The sequence below is a fragment of the Bufo gargarizans genome, chromosome 3 (genome assembly GCF_014858855.1).
Source record: "Bufo gargarizans isolate SCDJY-AF-19 chromosome 3, ASM1485885v1, whole genome shotgun sequence".
NCBI lineage: Eukaryota > Metazoa > Chordata > Amphibia > Anura > Bufonidae > Bufo > Bufo gargarizans.
The window spans coordinates 415,061,440-415,083,054 of record NC_058082.1 but is presented as its reverse complement, the minus strand read 5'-3'; positions in this window follow the sequence as shown (position 1 = coordinate 415,083,054).

The window sequence follows — 21,615 nt, the reverse complement described above, 5'->3', positions numbered from 1 at the left end:
CAATTGCACGCATGCTATCTATGTAAGACTATGCCTCACTTATTCAGCTCTAATCATCAGATTTAAAAGAAGCCGAAAAGGTGCACTACATAACGATGTTACATACCAAATGCAGGGGCTGCGGGCAAGGTGAAGTTACTCCTCAACGCGCGTTTCGCGTATAGTTTGCTTCCTCAGGAGGAGAACTCCAATAATCGGTCGATCCCTAGTAGAAACCCCAAAAAGTGACCCCATTTGGGAAACTGCACCCACCAAGGAATATTTCAAGGGGTGTACTGAGCACAGGCATTTCATAGAATTTAGAAAGTCTTGGCTGTGAAACTGAAAGCTTACATATTTTACAAGAATATTATGCTTTATGTCCAAAATTTTTGTTTTCGCAAGGGGTAACAAGAGAAAATGTTTCATTTTCTCCTGAATACAGCAACAACCCATATGTGCTTGTATACTGCTATATTGGCATACCACAGTGGTCAGAAGGGAAGGAGCACCAAATGGCTTCTGGAGGAACGATTTCAATGGAATAATTTTCAGGTGTCATGTCGTGTTTAAAGACCGCCTGACGCACCCCTAATGTGGAAACACCAAAAAGTGACCCCATTTTGGAAACCACACCCGAAAGGAATATTTGTAGGGGTATAGTGAGCACTTTGGCCCAATTGGTGTTTCATAGAATTTAGAAACACTAGGCCAGGAAACGGTGTGCTCATATACTGCTATATGGGAGCGCCACAGGGGTAGGAAGGGAAGGAGCACCATATTGGAGGGTAGATTTCACTGTAATGATTTTCCAGCATCATATCGCATTTGAAAACCCCCTCATGTACCTGTACAGTGGAAACCCCAAAAAGTCACTCGATTTTGGAAACTTTACCCCCACAAGGAATATTTAAAGGGGAGTAGTGAGCACTTTGGCCAAACAGGAATTTCTTAGACTGTAAAAACACTTGGCAGTGAAACAGAAAAATGACACATTTTTGCAAGAAAATTACGCTTTAGGTCCAAATATTTTCATTTTCACAAAGGGTAACAGGAGAAAATGCACCCCACCAATTGTTAACCATTTTCTCCTAAATATTTCTACACCTCATATCCTATTGTATAGGTGCACAGCAGGACTCAGGAGGCAAACCCCAATATATGGATTTTGGTGGCCAGAATTTGCAGACATGGAATTCAGGTGCCATGTTGCATATAAAAAAAAAAACTCTGAGGTCCCCAGACAGTAAAAAAAAAAAAAAAAAGAAATTACCCCATTTTGGAAAATGAACCATAGTATGAACATCTTAAGAGGTAGAAAGGGCACTTTTGACTAAAAATATGTTTTCCAGAAATAAATATGTAGTAGTTGGTGAATATGTAAGCTGTGCAACTATATCTGAAAGTATCCTTAATAAGGTGGTAAATTTACAGGGTTTGTAAAGGATAAAATTAATAATCCATTGATGAGTGGTACAGTTTGAAGCATCCCTTCATGCACAGGACAGGCCAGGTTTATCATGGCAGTTTTTGCAATGATATATGGTGTCCTTTCGTATTCCCTTTTGGAACACATTCTGCTTCTTTTTTGGGTCCTTGTTGTTTGGAGGACTTTAGCAGGGAAATATTGCCCTGGTACAACAGAGGCACCAAAACTTCCAGACGTTTTGTTGCCCTCCCCTTCCTGATTTAGAAAAATGAGGGTCTTTATTATCACCTCTTGGAATGGAAGAAATGTTCCCATCTGACCTATAGATCTAAATAACACATACGCATATGCAGTGCTGTCTGTACAATGTGCATGGCCAGATTTTTGTACCATTTTCTGCATGGCACTGTACAGAAAGATCAACCCCTCCCATATGTCTGTTGTAATTAAGGATAGAGTCTGGCTTGGGGGTAGTGATTATGGTACCTCGTACCATGGCAGGGGATCTGGTGTTTCCATAAATAGTGGTCAGTACACGACTTCTCTAGTCATTGTACTTAACCACTAACATGTTCTCATGGAGGAGAGTCCTGCTGTTGCCCCTTCTGAGTGGTTGCCCTACCAGGGATCTAGGGAGGCTTCTTTAATTTTTGCATACTGTACCGCAAGCCACAGTACCTCTTTAGTTTAGGGACTTAAACAGTGGAAGACTTGCATAATAGTCATCCATATAGAGGTGGCAACCCTGATCAAGCCCCACACTATTTTCCCACTAATTCCTAGGTTGGGGGGGCATTCTGGGTGTCTTTTCCTTCATAAACCTGGAACCTGTACCCTTGAGTATTCTCGCACAGTTTGTACATTTTATTTCCCTACCATGTCCTCTTGCTGGGAAGGTACTGGCAGAATTTTACCCTCCCTTTGAAATGTACAAAGGACTTGCAAAAAAAAGTAGAAAAAAAAGTAGGCAGTCATCTCTTGGGTCATTTTGGGGTAGTTACTGTGCATTATCATTATAGTGCAAAAATTTCAAAATAGCTGCAAATCGTGTGTATGTCACATGGCCATACTATAAATTGGAGTCTGGTACAAGTCATCTGTACTCCAATATTGTCTAATTTCTGCTTCTATTTTTACAAGCCCCATTTTTATGCAGCACGAGCCCCCAAAACGTCATGATCTCTGCTGCATTTATCGATTTCCAACCATGGGGTTTAGCATATGATGATGTGGGGTCCTGGGAAATAAATCGTTGGGCATATAAATTTGTTTAGGTCACCATAAAATTTATAAAAAATCTTCCGCAGAACAGCTATTTATCCTGGTCACTGTGCAATTAAGCGCAGTGACCCGTTTTTGCTGTGACATACTATTATGTCAATTTGCAGCAAGTCACTTCCCGCTGTGACGTCACATGTCAGGAAGTACGTCACATGTCAGGAAGGAGTTAATAAGTTGCTATTTGTATTCATACAAGATATTTATCATATCTTTAAATACACATTTACATTAAACTATGCTGATTTTGTGTATTACTGTGCTATTACGATCAGATGAGTAATGCAAGGGAAGAAACTGTAGTGTGGCACGGTGGTTATGATGGTACTGAAACTCCTACTGGTCTGGGTCCAAGAAGACTAATTTTCCCAATAGTTCCATGTTGATATATTTAAAGACTTTTTTTGATATATGGATATTTAGGTTTGTATGCATATTATACATTTTTTTCTTCTCTGGTCATTTATTTTACATCTGTAAAATGACAATTTGAGGATGGCATGATAAGGTAAGGTGAGAAGAAAAAGCTCTCAGATAAAGAAAGGTCTTTAAACTTGCTGTAAACTGTAGTTCCAATGCGACGAATAATCCTGCTAACCAAACTCCCGATTTCTCTTTGTTATTGTTCATTAGGAAGTCCTTCAGAATGAATAATGGATAATCTATGCAAGCACTGAGCTTGCTAGGTAGCACCCAAATTAGTTCAGGTGGTTGCCAAGCAACAGACCCCAGCATCAGAGCTGACCGCCTTGGAGAATCCATTCAATAACTCTGATGATGCTGCAATAGTAACAGCAGCAGTGTACTCACTTGTATGTACTAAATGGGATCAACACCATGCTTAACATAGATCATTTTGACCTTAAATTGAATTTTCACTCTTTATCACTTTTCTAGATCCAAAATTGTTTTCTCATTTCATGTGCCAAAAATATCCTAATAGAGGTATTTTTTTTTAGATCCAGAGCACAAAATCCCCTGCATAGGCATGTAAGGTAAAAGTACTGTACTCATTCTACCAGAACTGTTGCTGTAGCCCATATGTTGCACGTTTAATATGTGTTTTCTGTTTGCAGGACATAGACATTGAGTTTATTTGAGTTACCACAGTTTATATGTTATATGCTGCATTACACTTCCCTTGTAGGGTGGACTTATGGGGGAAAGTGGTTAATGTTTTGTCTATTTGACTGTATTGTATACAACCCTAAGGTTGCCAACCGTAGGTTGGGGAGGGTGTATATTGGCCCTTTAAGAGTCAGAAGGATCTCATGCACCTTACAGGCATCAAGGAGCATTGCCAGTAAAAAGCAAGCCTCAGCCTGCAGATGGGATGCAGAGTGCTGGAGAGACTGGATCGCCAGAGTCCTGAAACAACAGAGCAGGTGAGCAAGGTTGTGGCAATGCCCACCAACAGGATAGAAGCAGCTTTCAGCACAGGCCACCATCATAACATTACTCTCCTCCTTACACCCCCTTTTCTTTGGTCCAGAATGCTGTAAAAATGTATTTAGAAGGCACGGTGCATTAATATTTTAGCAGGTTCTAAGGACCTCCCTAGAAGAACATCCATGACAAAGACAGGCACCACTGATATGATTTGGGTGGGATCAACTATATGTTGGGCTCCTCCACTTGGTCAACAGAGTTGAAAGAACGTGAAAGGGCATGTACTTTGACATTCTTCTCTTGAGGGCAGAAGTGTAGGACAACATCAAATAGACCATTGGACCTGGTGGTGATTAAGTCGCTGGGAAGCTTGAAGATGCTTGAGATTCTTGTAATCCATGTAAATGTCAACAGGATGACAGGCACCCTCCAGGAGGTTTCATCAGTCCTCCAGAGTCATCTTGATAGCAAGCAGTTCTCTGTCTCCAATGGAGTAATTTCGTTCGGCTGGGGAGAAGCAACTAGAGAAAAAAAACACAGGAACTACCTTACGAGAAATATCTGTGAAGAAGAACAGCTATGCCTTCGACAGATTTGTTTTTAAAGTCTGTGTGGTGCAGAATTGAAGTTGAAGAGAAGATCTGCTTGAGAGACAAAAATGTAGTTTCAGCTTCAGGTGTCCATTCCTTCACGCCTTCCACATAAGGGGAGATATGGGGTATATAGAATAAAAAAGTGAGTGATGTATTGTCAGTAGTAATTAGCGAAGCCAATAAACCACTGTATGGCTCACAGGCCCATAGGACAAGGCCAGTGCAGAACTTCAGTTCTTGGGGTCCATCTCAATACCTCAATATGAAATTATATTGCCCAGGAATGGTAGGGAGGTTTTTTAAAACAGACATTTTTCACTGCCTGTTTTCCCACACAGACATTGGATGTGCCTTTTATGAAGTGTCAGGTCAAGAGAGAAGACGAGGATATCATCCAGATAAACCATAACAAAAAACATACAGTAGGCCATGGAGGGCATCATTAACCACTTCAGCCCCGCTAGCTAAAACCCCCTTCATGACCAGGCCACTTTTTACACTTCGGCACTACACTACTTTCACCGTTTATCGCTCGGTCATGCAACTTACCACCCAAATGAATTTAACCTCCTTTTCTTCTCACTAATAGAGCTTTCATTTGGTGGTATTTTATTGCTGCTGACATTTTTACTTTTTTTGTTATTAATTGAAATTTAACGATTTTTTTGCAAAAAAAGTCATTTTTCACTTTCAGCTGTAAAATTTTGCAAAAAAAACGACATCCATATATAAATTTTTCGCTAAATTTATTGTTCTACATGTCTTTGATTAAAAAAAAATGTTTGGGCAAAAAAAAAAAATGGTTTGGGTAAAAGTTATAGCGTTTACAAACTACGGTACAAAAATATGAATTTCCGCTTTTTGAAGCAGCTCTGACTTTCTGAGCACCTGTCATGTTTCCTGAGGTTCTACAATGCCCAGACAGTAGAAAAACCCCACAAATGACCCCATTTCAGAAAGTAGACACCCTAAGGTATTCGCTGATGGGCATAATGAGTTCATAGAACTTTTTATTTTTTGTCACAAGTTAGCGGAAAATGATGATTTTATTTTAATTTTTTTTTTTCTTACAAAGTCTCATATTCCACTAACTTGCGACAAAAAATAAAAAATTCTAGGATCTCGCCATGCCCCTCACGGAATACCTTGGGGTGTCTTCTTTCCAAAATGGGGTCACTTGTGGGGTAGTTATACTGCCCTGGCAATTTAGGGGCCCAAATGTGTGAGAAGTACTTTGCAATCAAAATGTGTAAAAAATGGCCTGCGAAATCCGAAAGGTGCACTTTGGAATATGTGCCCCTTTGCCCACCTTGGCTGCAAAAAAGTGTCACACATCTGGTATCACCGTACTCAGGAGAAGTTGGGGAATGTGTTTTGGGGTGTCATTTTACATATACCCATGCTGGGTGAGAGAAATATCTTGGCAAAAGACAACTTTTCCAATTTTTTTATACAAAGTTGGCATTTGACCAAGATATTTTTCTCACTCAGCATGGGTATATGTAAAATGACACCCCAAAACACATTCCCCAACTTCTCCTGAGTACGGCGATACCAGATGTGTGACACTTTTTTGCAGCCAAGGAGGGCAAAGGGGCACACATTCCAAAGAGCACCTTTCGGATTTCGCAGGCCATTTTTTACACATTTTGATTGCAAAGTTCTTCTCACACATTTGGGCCCCTAAATTGCCAGGGCAGTATAACTACGCCACAAGTGACCCCATTTTGGAAAGAAGAAACCCCAAGGTATTCCGTGAGGGGCATGGCGAGTTCCTAGAATTTTTTATTTTTTGTCGCAAGTTAGTGGAATATGAGACTTTGTAAGGAAAAAAGAAAAAAAATGAAAAATCATCATTTTCCGCTAACTTGTGACAAAAAATAACAAATTCTAGGAACTCGCCGTGCCCCTCACGGAATACCTTGGGGTGTCTTCTTTCCAAAATGGGGTCACTTGTGGCGTAGTTATACTGCCCTGGCAATTTAGGGGCCCAAATGTGTGAGAAGTACCTTGCAATCAAAATCTGTAAAAAATGGCCTGTGAAATCCGAAAGGTGCTCTTTGGAATATGTGCCCCTTTGCCCACCTTGGCTGCAAAAAAGTGTCACACATCTGGTATCGCCGTACTCAGGAGAAGTTGGGGAATGTGTTTTGGGGTGTCATTTTACATATACCCATGCTGGGTGAGAGAAATATCTTGGCAAAAGACAACTTTTCCAATTTTTTTATACAAAGTTGGCATTTGACCAAGATATTTTTCTCACCCAGCATGGGTATATGTAAAATGACACCCCAAAACACATTGCCCAACTTCTCCTGAGTACGGCGATACCAGATGTGTGACACTTTTTTGCAGCCTAGATGCGCAAAGCGGCCCAAATTCCTTTTAGGAGGGCATTTTTAGACATTTGGATCCCAGACTTCTTCTCACACTTTCGGGCCCCTAAAAGCCAGGGCAGTATAAATACCCCACATGTGACCCCACTTTGGAAAGAAGACACCCCAAGGTATTCAATGAGGGGCATGGCGAGTTCATAGAATTTTTTATTTTTTTTGCATAAGTTAGCGGAAATTGATTTTTTTTGTTTTTTTCTCACAAAGTCTCACTTTCCGCTAACTTAGGACAAAAATTTCAATCTTTCATGGACTCAATATGCCCCTCACGGAATACCTTGGGGTGTCTTCTTTCCGAAATGGGGTCACATGTGGGGTATTTATACTGCCCTGGCTTTTTAGGGGCCCTAAAGCGTGAGAAGAAGTCTGGAATATAAATGTCTAAAAATGTTTACGCATTTGGATTCCGTGAGGGGTATGGTGAGTTCATGTGAGATTTTATTTTTTGACACAAGTTAGTGGAATATGAGACTTTGTAAGAAAAAACAAACAAAAAAAAATATCTATTTCCGCTAACTTGGGCCAAAAAAATGTCTGAATGGAGCCTTACAGGGGGTGATCAATGACAGGGGGGTGTTCAATGACAGGGGGGTGATCACCCATATAGACTCCCTGATCACCCCCCTGTCATTGATCACCCCCCTGGTAAGGCTCCATTCAGACGTCCGTATGATTTTTTCGGATCCATGGATACATGGATCGGATACGCAAAACACATGCGGACGTCTGAATGGAGCCTTACAGGGGGGGTGATCAATGACAGGGGGTGATCACCCTGATCACCCCCCTGTCATTGATCACCCCCCCTGTAAGGCTCCATTCAGACATCCGTATGATTTTTACGGATCCATGGATACATGGATCGGATCCGCAAAACACATGCGGACGTCTGAATAGAGCCTTACAGGGGGGTGATCAATGACAGGGGGTGATCAGAGTGATCACCCCCCTGTCATTTATCACCCCCCCCTGTAAGGCTCCATTCAGACGTCCGTATGATTTTTACGGATCCATGGATACATGGATCGGATCTGCAAAACACATGCGGACGTCTGAATGGAGCCTTACAGGGGGGTTATCAATGACAGGGGGTGATCAGGGAGTGTATATGGGTGATCACCCCCCTGTAAGGCTCCATTCAGACGTCCGTATGATTTTTACGGATCCATGGATACATGGATCGGATCCGCAAAACACATGCGGACGTCTGAATGGAGCCTTACAGGGGGGTGATCAATGACAGGGGGTGATCAGGGAGTGTATATGGGTGATCACCCGCCTGTCATTGATCACCCCCCTGTAAGGCTCCATTCAGACGTCCGCATGTGTTTTGCGGATCCGATCCATGTATCCATGGATCCGTAAAAATCATACGGACGTCTGAATGGAGCCTTACAGGGGGGTGATCAATGACAGGGGGTGATCAGGGAGTGTATATGGGTGATCACCCCCCTGTCATTGATCACCCCCCTGTAAGGCTCCATTCAGACGTCCGTATGATTTTTATGGATACATGGATACATGGATCGGATCCGCAAAACACATGCGGACGTCTGAATGGAGCCTTACAAGGGGGTGATCAATGACAGGGGGGTGATCAATGACAGGGGGTGATCAGGGAGTGTATATGGGTGATCACCCGCCTGTCATTGATCAACCCCCTGTAAGGCTCCATTCAGACGTCCGCATGTGTTTTGCGGATCTGATCCATGTATCCGTGGATCCGTAAAAATCATACGGACGTCTGAACGGAGCCTGACAGGGGGGTGATCAATGACAGGGGGTGATCAGGGAGTGTATATGGGTGATCACCCCCCTGTCATTGATCACCCCCCTGTAAGGCTCCATTCAGACGTCCGTATGATTTTTACGGATACATGGATACATGGATCGGATCCGCAAAACACATGCGGACGTCTGAATGGATTCTTACAGGGGGGTGATCAATGACAGGGGGGTGATCAATGACAGGGGGTGATCAGGGAGTGTATATGGGTGATCACCCGCCTGTCATTGATCACCCCCCTGTAAGGCTCCATTCAGACGTCCGCATGTGTTTTGCGGATCCTATCCATGTATCCGTGGATCCGTAAAAATCATACGGACGTCTGAACGGAGCCTGACAGGGGGGTGATCAATGACAGGGGGGTGATCAGGGAGTTTATATGGGGTGATCATGGGTGATCAGGGGTTAATAAGGGGTTAATAAGTGACGGGGGGGGGGATAGTGTAGTGTAGTGTTTTGCGTTACTTCACTGAGCTGCCTGTGTCCTCTGGTGGTCGATCCTAACAAAAGGGACCACCAGAGGACCAGGTAGCAGGTATATTAGACGCTGTTATCAAAATAGCGTCTAATATACCTGTTAGGGGTTTAAAAAATCAGATCTCCAGCCTGCCAGCGAGCGATCGCCGCTGGCAGGCTGGAGATCCACTCGCTTACCTTCCGTTCCTGTGAGCGTGCGCGCCTGTGTGCGCGCGTTCACAGGAAATCCCGGCCCTCGCGAGATGACGCATATATGCGTGACTCTGCGCAGGGCCGCCGCCTCCGGTCCGCACATCTGCGTTAGGCGGTCCGGAGGCGGTTAAAGGGAGTCTGTCACCTCTATATGGCCATATGCAGTGCTTACATGGCTCTGTAGCACACCTATACAGGATTGTAACGGTACCTTTGTTCTTTTCTTTAGACTTGAACCAGCAGGAAAAACGAAGTTTAATTCATATGCAAATGAGCACTCGCAAGTGCCCAGGGGCAGAGTTCATTGTGTAGGTGCCCAGGCTGCTCTGCCTTCTTTTCACTTTACTCCTCCCCACCTTATGCCTTTGCCCGCCCTCCAAGTCCAGACCTATCGATGAGGCAAGAGCCTTGGAGGGCGGGCAAAGGAAGAGGCTGTGGAGGAGTAAAGTGAAAAGAAGGCAGAGCAGCCTGGGCACCTACACACTGAATGCCGCCCCTGGGCACTTGCGAGTGCTCATTTGCATATGAATTAAACTTAGTTTTTCCTGCTGGTGCAAGTCTAAAGACAAAGACAAAGGTACAATTACAATCCTGTATAGGTGTGCTACAAAGCCATGTAAGCACTGTATATGGCCATATGGAGGTGACAGACTCCCTTTAACAAATTCCTGGAAAGCCACAGAAGTGTTGCAGAGGCCAAAAGGCATGACAAGTTACTCATAATCGGCATAATAGGTGTTAAAAGCGGTCTTCCACTCGTCGTTCTCATGGATGCGGATTAATTTGTAAGCCACTCGAAGATCCAACTTCGTGAACTCCCTGGTTCCACTAAGCCTATTAAAGAGTTTGGTGATCTGTGGCAGATGATATTTGTTCTTCACCATGATCTTTAATTAGAGAATAGGGAAGTTTTCAAAAATTTGATTTGGCAACTACACTGAAGTTGGCCAACAAATGTGATTTTTTTTCCAAATTAATTTGATATGCATTGCTATAAATCAGGTATATCCAGGCCACTCTGCCTTAGGGTAAAGCCAAACGGAGCCGAACCAGAGTCAAGAAAGGCCTATTTGGTAAACTATAGAACAAATCAATTATGTAGCAGAGGGTGTTAAATTTGTATTGAATCATAATTATTTCTACTTTAATTATGATTTTTATTTACAGGCGCAGGGGACTGCTATGGGTACCAGGTTCACCCTCAGTTATGCTAATTTATGTATGGCCCAGTGGGAACATCATACCATTGAGCCTAGACTGGGGAGGGACCTGGTGCTCTGGCACAGATATATTGATGATGTGATATTTATATGGCAAAATGATGAAAATCAAATTCAAGTATTCCTGAGAAATAAATTCAAACATATACAATTTGCTGTTCAAATCCATCATCAGTAAAACATCAGTAGAATTCCTAGACCATCAAATCACAATTGATAATGGGAGATTGACCTACATAGAATGTGTATACACATACAGTACAGACCAAAAGTTTGGACACACCTTCTCATTCAAAGAGTTTTCTTTATTTTCATGACTATGAAAATTGTAGATTCAACTGAAAATTTGTCATATTCTAGGTTCTTCAAAGTAGCCACCTTTTGCTTTGACTACTGCTTTGCACACTCTTGGCATTCTCTTGATGAGCTTCAAGAGGTAGTCACCTGAAATGGTCTTCCAACAGTCTTGAAGGAGTTCCCATAGATGCTTAGCACTTGTTGGCCCTTTTGCCTTCACTCTGCGGTCCAGCTCACCCCAAACCATCTCGATTGGGTTCAGGTCCGGTGACTGTGGAAGCCAGGTCATCTGGTGCAGCACCCCATGACTCTCCTTCATGGTCAAATAGCCCTTACACAGCCTGGAGGTGTGTTTGGGGTCATTGTCCTGTTGAAAAATAAATGATGGTCCAACTAAACGCAAACCGGATGGAATAGCATGCTGCTGCAAGATGCTGTGGTAGCCATGCTGGTTCAGTATGCCTTCAATTTTGAATAAATCCCCAACAGTGTCACCAGCAAAGCACCCCCACACCATCACACCTCCTCCTCCATGCTTCACGGTGGGAACCAGGCATGTAGAGTCCATCCGTTCACCTTTTCTGCGTCGCACAAAGACACGGTGGTTGGAACCAAAGATCTCAAATTTGGACTTATCAGACCAAAGCACAGATTTCCACTGGTCTAATGTCCATTCCTTGTGTTCTTTAGCCCAAACAAGTCTCTTCTGCTTGTTGCCTGTCCTTAGCAGTGGTTTCCTAGCAGATATTCTACCATGAAGGCCTGATTCACACAGTCTCCTCTTAACAGTTGTTCTAGAGATGTGTCTGCTGCTAGAACTCTGTGTGGCATTGACCTGGTCTCTAATCTGAGCTGCTGTTAACCTGCAATTTCTGAGGCTGGTGACTTGGATGAACTTATCCTCTGCAGCAGAGGTGACTCTTGGTCTTCCTTTCCTGGGGCGGTCCGCATGTGAGCCAGTTTCTTTGTAGCGCTTGATGGTTTTTGTGACTGCACTTGGGGACACTTTCAAAGTTTTCCCAATTTTTCGGACTGACTGACCTTCATTTTTTAAAGTAATGATGGCGACTCGTTTTTCTTTACTTAGCTGCTTTTTTCTTGCCATAATACAAATTCTAACAGTCTATTCAGTAGGACTATCAGCTGTGTATCCACCTGACTTCTCCACAATGCAACTGATGGTCCCAACCCCATTTATAAGGCAAGAAATCCCACTTATTAAACCTGACAGGGCACACCTGTGAAGTGAAAACCATTTCAGGTGACGACCTCTTGAAGCTCATCAAGAGAATGCCAAGAGTGTGCAAAGCAGTAATCAAATCAAAAGGTGTCTACTTTGAAGAACCTAGAATATGACATATTTTCAGTTGTTTCACACTTTTTTGTTATGCATATACAAACGGATTCCCAAAAAGTTGGGACACTAAACAAATTGTGAATAAAAACTGAATACAATGATGTGGAGATGGCAAATGTCAATATTTTATTTGTAATAGAACGTAGATGACAGATCAAACGTTTAATCCGAGTAAATGTATAATTTTAAAGGAAAAATACGTTGATTCAAATTTTCACGGTGTCAACAAATCCCAAAAAAGTTGGGACAAGTAGCAATAAGAGGCTGGAAAAAGTAAATTTGAGCATAACGAAGAGCTGGAAGACCAATTAACACTAATTAGGTCAATTGGCAACATGATTGGGTATAAAAAGAGCTTCTCAGAGTGGCAGTGTCTCTCAGAAGCCAAGATGGGTAGAGGATCACCAATTCCCACAATGTTGTGCAGAAAGATAGTGGAGCAATATCAGAAAGGTGTTACCCAGCGAAAAATTGCAAAGACTTTGCATCTATCATCATCAACTGTGCATAACATCATCCGAAGATTCAGAGAATCTGGAACAATCTCTGTGCGTAAGGGTCAAGGCCGTAAAACCATACTGTATGCCCGGGCCCTTAAACGACACTGCACCACAAACAGGAATGCTACTGTAAAGGAAATCACAGAATGGGCTCAGGAATACTTCCAGAAACCATTGTCAGTAAACACAATCCACCGTGTCATCCGCCGTTGCCAGCTGAAACTCTACAGTGCAAAGAAGAAGCCATTTCTAAGCAAGATCCACAAGCTCAGGTGTTTTCACTGGGCCAGGGATCATTTAAAATGGAGTGTGGAAAAAAGGAAGACTGTTCTGTGGTCAGACGAGTCACGATTCGAAGTTCTTTTTGGAAATCTGGGACGCCATTTCATCCGGACCAAATTGGACAAGAACAACCCAAGTTGTTATCAACGCTCAGTTCAGAAGCCTGCATCTCTGATGGTATGGAGTTGCATGAGTGCGTGTGGCATGGGCAGCTTGCATGTATGGAAAGGCACCATCAATGCAGAAAAATATATTCAGGTTCTAGAACAACATACGCTCCTATCCAGACATCATCTCTTTCAGGGAAGACCCTGCATTTTTCAACTAGATAATGCCAGACCACATTCTGCATCAATCACAACATCATGGCTGCGTAGGAGAAGGATCCGGGTACTGAAATGGCCAGTCTGCAGTCCAGATCTTTCACCTATAGAGAACATTTCGCGCATCATAAAGAGGAAGGTGCAACAAAGAAGGCCCAAGACGATTGAACAGTTAGAGGCCTGTATTAGACAAGAATGGGAGAACATTCCTATTTCTAAACTTGAGAAACTGGTCTCCTCGGTCCCCAGACGTCTGTTGAGTGTTGTAAGAAGAAGGGGAGATGCCACACAGTGGTGAAAATGGCCTTGTCCCAACTTTTTGGGGATTTGTTGACACCATGAAATTCTGGTTCAACATATTTTTCCCTTAAAATTGTGCATTTTCTCAGTTTAAACTTTTGTTCCGTGATTTATGTTCTATTCTGAATAAAATATTAGAAGTTGGCACCTCCACATCATTGCATTCAGTTTTTATTCACGATTTGTATAATGTCCCAACTTTTTTGGAATCCGGTTTGTAATTCCACATGTGTTAATTCATAGTTTTGATGCCTTCAGTGTGAATCTACAATTTTAATAGTCATGAAAATAAAGAAAACTCTTTGAATGAGAAGGTGTGTCCAAACTTTTGGTCTGTACTGTACACATACACATACACTGATGGGATACACCCAAAGCTATTAAAAGAGCTCAGCGGTGAACTAGCAAAACTATTAACAGATTTATTTAACCAATCACCGGTAACAGGAGTCGTCCTAAAAGATTGGAAATCAGCAAATGTTGTGCCCATTCTTAAGAAAGGTAGTAGGGAGGAATCGGGCAACTGTAGGCCAGTAAGCCTGACATCAATAGTGGGGAAATTAATGGAAACCATACTTAAGGAGAGGATTGGGGAACATCTAAAATCCCATGGATTGAAAGATGAAAAACAGCATGGGTTTACTTTAGGGAGATCATGTCAAACTAATCTTATTGATTTTTTTGATTGGGTGACTAAAATCATAGATGGTGGAGCTGCAGTAGACATTGCTTATCTAGACTTAAGTAAGGCTTTTGATACTGTCCCAAATAGAAGGCTCATCAATAAATTGCAGTCTTTGGGCTTGGACTCCCATATTGTTGAATGGATTAGGCAGTGGCTGAGGGACAGACAACAGAGGGTTGTAGTCAATGGAGTATATTCAGACCATGGTCTTGTTACCAATGGGGTACCTCAGGGATCTATTCTGGGACCCATATTGTTTAATATCTTTATCAGCGAAATTACAGAAGGTCTCGATGGTAAGCTGTGTCTTTTTGCTAAAAAATATTATTAAGAAACACTGGCACTATGTACAGAAAGATAAAATTATAGGCCCCCTTCTCCCCATTACCCCCAAAATAACATTCACGGAAGCTCCAAATTTGGGGTAAAGGTAGCAAAGGAAAAAAATTCAAAATCTATCCATAAATGGGCACATATAGGGGGCTTCTACAAATGTGGTAGATGCTCGAACTGCAAAATCACTACATTTAAAAAAAAAAAATACACAAGTTACATCAACTATAAACTCACATACGCAAAAGATAAAAGAGTTCTTGACTTGTGACTCCACTAATGTGATCTGTATCCTCCCATGTCCATGCAATAAGCAGTACATTGGGAGGACCAAAAGAACACTTAAAAAACGAATCTCCGAACACATCACAAATAGAGTTGAGCGGACACCTGGATGTTTGGGTTCGACGGGTTTGGCCGACCCGAAGTTAACCCGAACTTGACCCCGAACCCCATTGAAGTCAATGGGGACCCGAACTTTTGAGCACTAAAATCGCTGTAAAAATGTAATGGAAAGGGCTAAAGGGCTGCAAATGGCGTCAAAATGTGGTTAAGAGCATAGCAAGTTCTCTGCAAACAAATGTAGATAGAGAAATGACTTTAAATAACATAAAATACGTAAAAATAAAAAATAATAATCTTGATCTAGGAGGACTAGGTCCATATGGAGTAGGAGGTTGAGGAGGCGGTGGATGTGGCGGTGTAGGTGGAAGCAGCGGTGGAGGAGGAGGAGGTAGCCTACACTGATTTTTGGTTTTAAATTTTTATTTATTTTTTTTAATTAGGGTGCACCCCAAAACATTGGGAAATATAACCTGTGATAACCCCCTGCAGTCGTGCTAAACACGCGTTCAGACAATACACTGACTGCAGGGCAGGCCAGCACCTCCAAGGGGTAAAGGGCAAGCTCAGGCCATGTGCCCAATTTGGAGACCCAGAAGTTGCAGGGGCTGACCCCTGTCAGTCAGTTCGTGTAGGCGTGTGCAAACTTACTTCCCCACCATGTCGCACGTCCCCGTGATAGTCACGATTAGAGTTGAGCGAACACCTGGATGTTCGGGTTCGAGAAGTTCGGCCGAACATCCCGGAAATGTTCGGGTTCGGGATCCGAACCCGATCCGAACTTCGTCCCGAACCCGAACCCCATTGAAGTCAATGGGGACCCGAACTTTTCGGCACTAAAAAGGCTGTAAAACAGCCCAGGAAAGAGCTAGAGGGCTGCAAAAGGCAGCAACATGTAGGTAAATCCCCTGCAAACAAATGTGGATAGGGAAATGAATTAAAATAAAAATTAAATAAATAAAAATTAACCAAAATCAATTGGAGAGAGGTTCCATAGCAGAGAATCTGGCTTCCCGTCACCCACCACTGGAACAGTCCATTCTCAGATATTTAGGCCCCGGCACCCAGGCAGAGGAGAGAGGTCCCGTAACAGAGAATCTGTCTTCATGTCAGCAGAGAATTAGTCTGCATGTCATAGCAGAGAATGAGGCTTCACGTCAGCCACCACTGCAACAGTCCATTGGCATATATTTAGGCCCAGCACACACACAGGCAGAGGAGAGAGGTCCCGTAACAGAGAATCTGGCTTCATGTCAGCAGAGAATCAGTCTGCATGTCATAGCAGAGAATCAGGCTTCACGTCAGCCACCACTGCAACAGTCCATTGTCATAAATTTAGGCCCAGCACCCAGGCAGAGGAGAGAGGTCCCGTAACAGAGAATCTGGCTTCATGTCAGCAGAGAATCAGTCTTCATATCATAGCAGAGAATCAGGCTTCACGTCACCCACCACTGTAAGAGTCAATTTTCATAAATTTAGGCCCAGAACCCAGGCAGAGGAGAAAGGTCCCGTAACAGACAATCTGGCTTCATGTCAGCAGAGAATCAGTCTTCATATCATAGCAGAGAATCAGGCTTCACGTCACCCACCACTGTAAGAGTCAATTTTCATAAATGTAGGCCCAGAACCCAGGCAGAGGAGAAAGGTCCCGTAACAGACAATCTGGCTTCATGTCAGCAGAGAATCAGTCTTCATATCATAGCAGAGAATCAGGCTTCACGTCACCCACCACTGTAAGAGTCAATTTTCATAAATTTAGGCCCAGAACCCAGGCAGAGGAGAAAGGTCCCGTAACAGACAATCTGGCTTCATGTCAGCAGAGAATCAGTCTTCATATCATAGCAGAGAATCAGGCTTCACGTCACCCACCACTGTAAGAGTCAATTTTCATAAATTTAGGCCCAGAACCCAGGCAGAGGAGAAAGGTCCCGTAACAGACAATCTGGCTTCATGTCAGCAGAGAATCAGTCTTCATATCATAGCAGAGAATCAGGCTTCACGTCACCCACCACTGTAAGAGTCAATTTTCATAAATTTAGGCCCAGAACCCAGGCAGAGGAGAAAGGTCCCGTAACAGACAATCTGGCTTCATGTCAGCAGAGAATCAGTCTTCATATCATAGCAGAGAATCAGGCTTCACGTCACCCACCACTGTAAGAGTCAATTTTCATAAATTTAGGCCCAGAACCCAGGCAGAGGAGAAAGGTCCCGTAACAGACAATCTGGCTTCATGTCAGCAGAGAATCAGTCTTCATATCATAGCAGAGAATCAGGCTTCACGTCACCCACCACTGTAAGAGTCAATTTTCATAAATTTAGGCCCAGAACCCAGGTAGAGGAGAAAGGTCCCGTAACAGACAATCTGGCTTCATGACAGCAGAGAATCAGTCTGCATGTCATAGCAGAGAATCAGGCTTCACGTCAGCCACCACTGCAACAGTCCATTGTCATAAATTTAGGCCCAGCACCCAGGCAGAGGAGAGAGGTCCCGTAAAAGAGGATCTGGCTTCATGTCAGCAGAGAATCAGTCTGCATGTCATAGCAGAGAATCAGGCTTCACGTCAGCCACCACTGCAACAGTCCATTGTCATAAATTTAGGCCCAGCACCCAGGCAGAGGAGAGAGGTCCCGTAACAGAGGATCTGGCTTCATGTCAGCAGAGAATCAGTCTGCATGTCATAGCAGAGAATCAGGCTTCACGTCAGCCACCACTGCAACAGTCCATTGTCATAAATTTAGGCCCAGCACCCAGGCAGAGGAGAGAGGTCCCGTAACAGACAATCTGGCTTCATGTCAGCAGAGAATTAGTCTGCATGTCATAGCAGAGAATCAGGCTTCATGTCAGCCACCACTGCAACAGTCCATTGGCATATATTTAGGCCTAGCACACAGGCAGAGGAGAGGTTCATTCAACTTTGGGTAGCATCGCAATATAATGGTAAAATGAAAATAAAAATAGGATTGAATGAGGAAGTGCCCTGGAGTCCAATAATATATGGTTATGGGGAGGTAGTTAATGTCTAATCTGGACAAGGGACGGACAGGTCCTGTGGGATCCATGCCTGGTTCATTTTTATGAACGTCAGCTTGTCCACATTGGCTGTAGACAGGCGGCTGCGTTTGTCTGTAATGACGCCCCCTGCCGTGCTGAATACACGTTCAGACAAAACGCTGGCTGCCGGGCAGGCCAGCACCTCCAAGGCATAAAAGGCTAGCTCTGGCCACGTGGACAATTTAGAGACCCAGAAGTTGAATGGGGCCGAACCATCAGTCAGTACGTGGAGGGGTGTGCACACGTACTGTTCCACCATGTTAGTGAAATGTTGCCTCCTGCTAACACGTTGCGTATCAGGTGGTGGTGCAGTTAGCTGTGGCGTGTTGACAAAAGTTTTCCACATCTCTGCCATGCTAACCCTGCCCTCAGAGGAGCTGGCCGTGACACAGCTGCCTTGGCGACCTCTTGCTCCTCCTCTGCCTTGGCCTTGGGCTTCCACTTGTTCCCCTGTGACATTTGGGAATGCTCTCAGTAGCGCGTCTACCAACGTGCGCTTGTACTCGCGCATCTTCCTATCACGCTCCAGTGCAGGAAGTAAGGTGGGCACATTGTCTTTGTAGCGTGGATCCAGCAGGGTGGCAACCCAGTAGTCCGCACAGGTTAAAATGTGGGCAACTCTGCTGTCGTTGCGCAGGCACTGCAGCATGTAGTCGCTCATGTGTGCCAGGCTGCCCAGGGGTAAGGACAAGCTGTCCTCTGTGGGAGGCGTATCGTCATCGTCCTGCCTTTCCCCCCAGCCACGCACCAGTGATGGACCCGAGCTGCGTTGGGTGCCACCCCGCTGTGACCATGCTTCATCCTCATCCTCCTCCACCTCCTCCTCATCCTCGTCCTCCTCGTCCTCCAGTAGTGGGCCCTGGCTGGCCACATTTGTACCTGGCCTCTGCTGTTGCAAAAAACCTCCCTCTGAGTCACTTCGAAGAGACTGGCCTGAAAGTGCTAAAAATGACCCCTCTTCCTCATCCTCCTCCTCCTCCTCCTGGGCCACCTCCTGTTCCATCATCGCCCTAAGTGTTTTCTCAAGGAGACATAGAAGTGGTATTGTAACGCTGATAACGGTGTCATCGCCACTGGCCATGTTGGTGGAGTACTCGAAACAGCGCAACAGGGCACACAGGTCTCGCATGGAGGCCCAGTCATTGGTGGTGAAGTGGTGCTGTTCTGTAGTGCGACTGACCCGTGCGTGCTGCAGCTGAAACTCCACTATGGCCTGCTGCTGCTCGCACAGTCTGTCCAGCATGTGCAAGGTGGAGTTCCACCTGGTGGGCACGTCGCATATGAGGCGGTGAGCGGGAAGGCCGAAGTTACGCTGTAGCGCAGACAGGCGAGCAGCGGCAGGATGTGAACGCCGGAAGCGCGAACAGACGGCCCGCACTTTATGCAGCAGCTCTGACATGTCGGGGTAGTTGTGAATGAACTTCTGCACCACCAAATTCAGCACATGCGCCAAGCAAGGGATGTGCGTCAAATTGGCTAGTCCCAGAGCTGCAACGAGATTTCGCCCATTATCACACACCACCAGGCCGGGCTTGAGGCTCACCGGCAGCAACCACTCGTCGGTCTGTTGTTCAATACCCCGCCACAACTCCTGTGCGGTGTGGGGCCTGTCCCCCAAACATATGAGTTTCAGAATGGCCTGCTGACGTTTACCCCGGGCTGTGCTGAAGTTGGTGGTGAAGGTGTGTGGCTGACTGGATGAGCAGGTGGAAGAAGAGGAGGAGGAAGCCGAGAAGGAGGAGGTGGCAACAGGAGGCAAAGAATGTTGCCCTGCGATCCTTGGCGGCGGCAGGACGTGCGCCAAACAGCTCTCCGCCTGGGGCCCAGCTGCCACTACATTTACCCAGTGTGCAGTTAGGGAGATATAGCGTCCCTGGCCGTGCTTACTGGTCCACGTATCTGTGGTTAGGTGGACCTTGCTACAGATGGCGTTGCGCAGTGCACACTTGATTTTATCGGATACTTGGTTGTGCAGGGAAGGCACGGCTCTCTTGGAGAAGTAGTGCCGGCTGGGAACAACATACTGTGGGACAGCAAGCGACATGAGCTGTTTGAAGCTGTCTGTGTCCACCAGCCTAAATGACAGCATTTCATAGGCCAGTAGTTTAGAAATGCTGGCATTCAGGGCCAGGGATCGAGGGTGGCTAGGTGGGAATTTACGCTTTCTATCAAATGTTTGTGAGATGGAGAGCTGAACGCTGGCGTGTGACATGGTTGAGACGCTTGGTGACGGAGGTGGTGGTGGTGGTGTTGGTGGTACATCCCCTGTTTGCTGGGCGGCAGGTGCCAACGTTCCTCCAGAGGCGGAGGAAGAGGCCGAGGCGGCAGCAGCAGAATAGGCCGAGGCGGCAGCAGCAGAAGAGGTAGCAGGGGGAGCCTGAGTGACTTCCTTGGTTTTAAGGTGTTTACTCCACTGCAGTTCATGCTTTGCATGCAGGTGCCTGGTCATGCAGGTTGTGCTCAGGTTCAGAACGTTAATGCCTCGCTTCAGGCTCTGATGGCACAGCGTGCAAACCACTCGGGTCTTGTCGTCAGCACATTGTTTGAAGAAGTGCCATGCCAGGGAACTCCTTGAAGCTGCCTTTGGGGTGCTCGGTCCCAGATGGCGGCGGTCAGTAGCAGGCGGAGTCTCTTGGCGGCGGGTGTTCTGCTTTTGCCCACTGCTCCCTCTTTTGCTACGCTGTTGGCTCGGTCTCACCACTGCCTCTTCCTCCGAACTGTGAAAGTCAGTGGCACGACCTTCATTCCATGTGGGGTCTAGGACCTCATCGTCCCCTGCATCGTCTTCCACCCAGTCTTGATCCCTGACCTCCTGTTCAGTCTGCACACTGCAGAAAGACGCAGCAGTTGGCACCTGTGTTTCGTCATCATCAGAGACATGCTGAGGTGGTATTCCCATGTCCTCATCATCAGGAAACATAAGTGGTTGTGCGTCAGTGCATTCTATGTCTTTCACCGCTGGGGAAGGGCTAGGTGGATGCCCTTGGGAAACCCTGCCAGCGGAGTCTTCAAACAGCATAAGAGACTGCTGCATAACTTGAGGCTGAGACAGTTTCCCTGGTATGCATGGGGGTGATGTGACAGACTGATGGGGTTGGTTTTCAGGCGCCATCTGTGCGCTTTCTGCAGAAGACTGGGTGGGAGATAATGTGAACGTGCTGGATCCACTGTCGGCCACCCAATTGACTAATGCCTGTACCTGCTCAGGCCTTACCATCCTTAGAACGGCATTGGGCCCCACCATATATCGCTGTAAATTCTGGCGGCTACTGGGACCTGAGGTAGTTGGTACACTAGGACGTGTGGATGTGGCAGAACGGCCACGTCCTCTCCCAGCACCAGAGGGTCCACTAACACCACCACGACCATGTCCACGTCCGCGTCCCTTACTAGATGTTTTTCTCATTG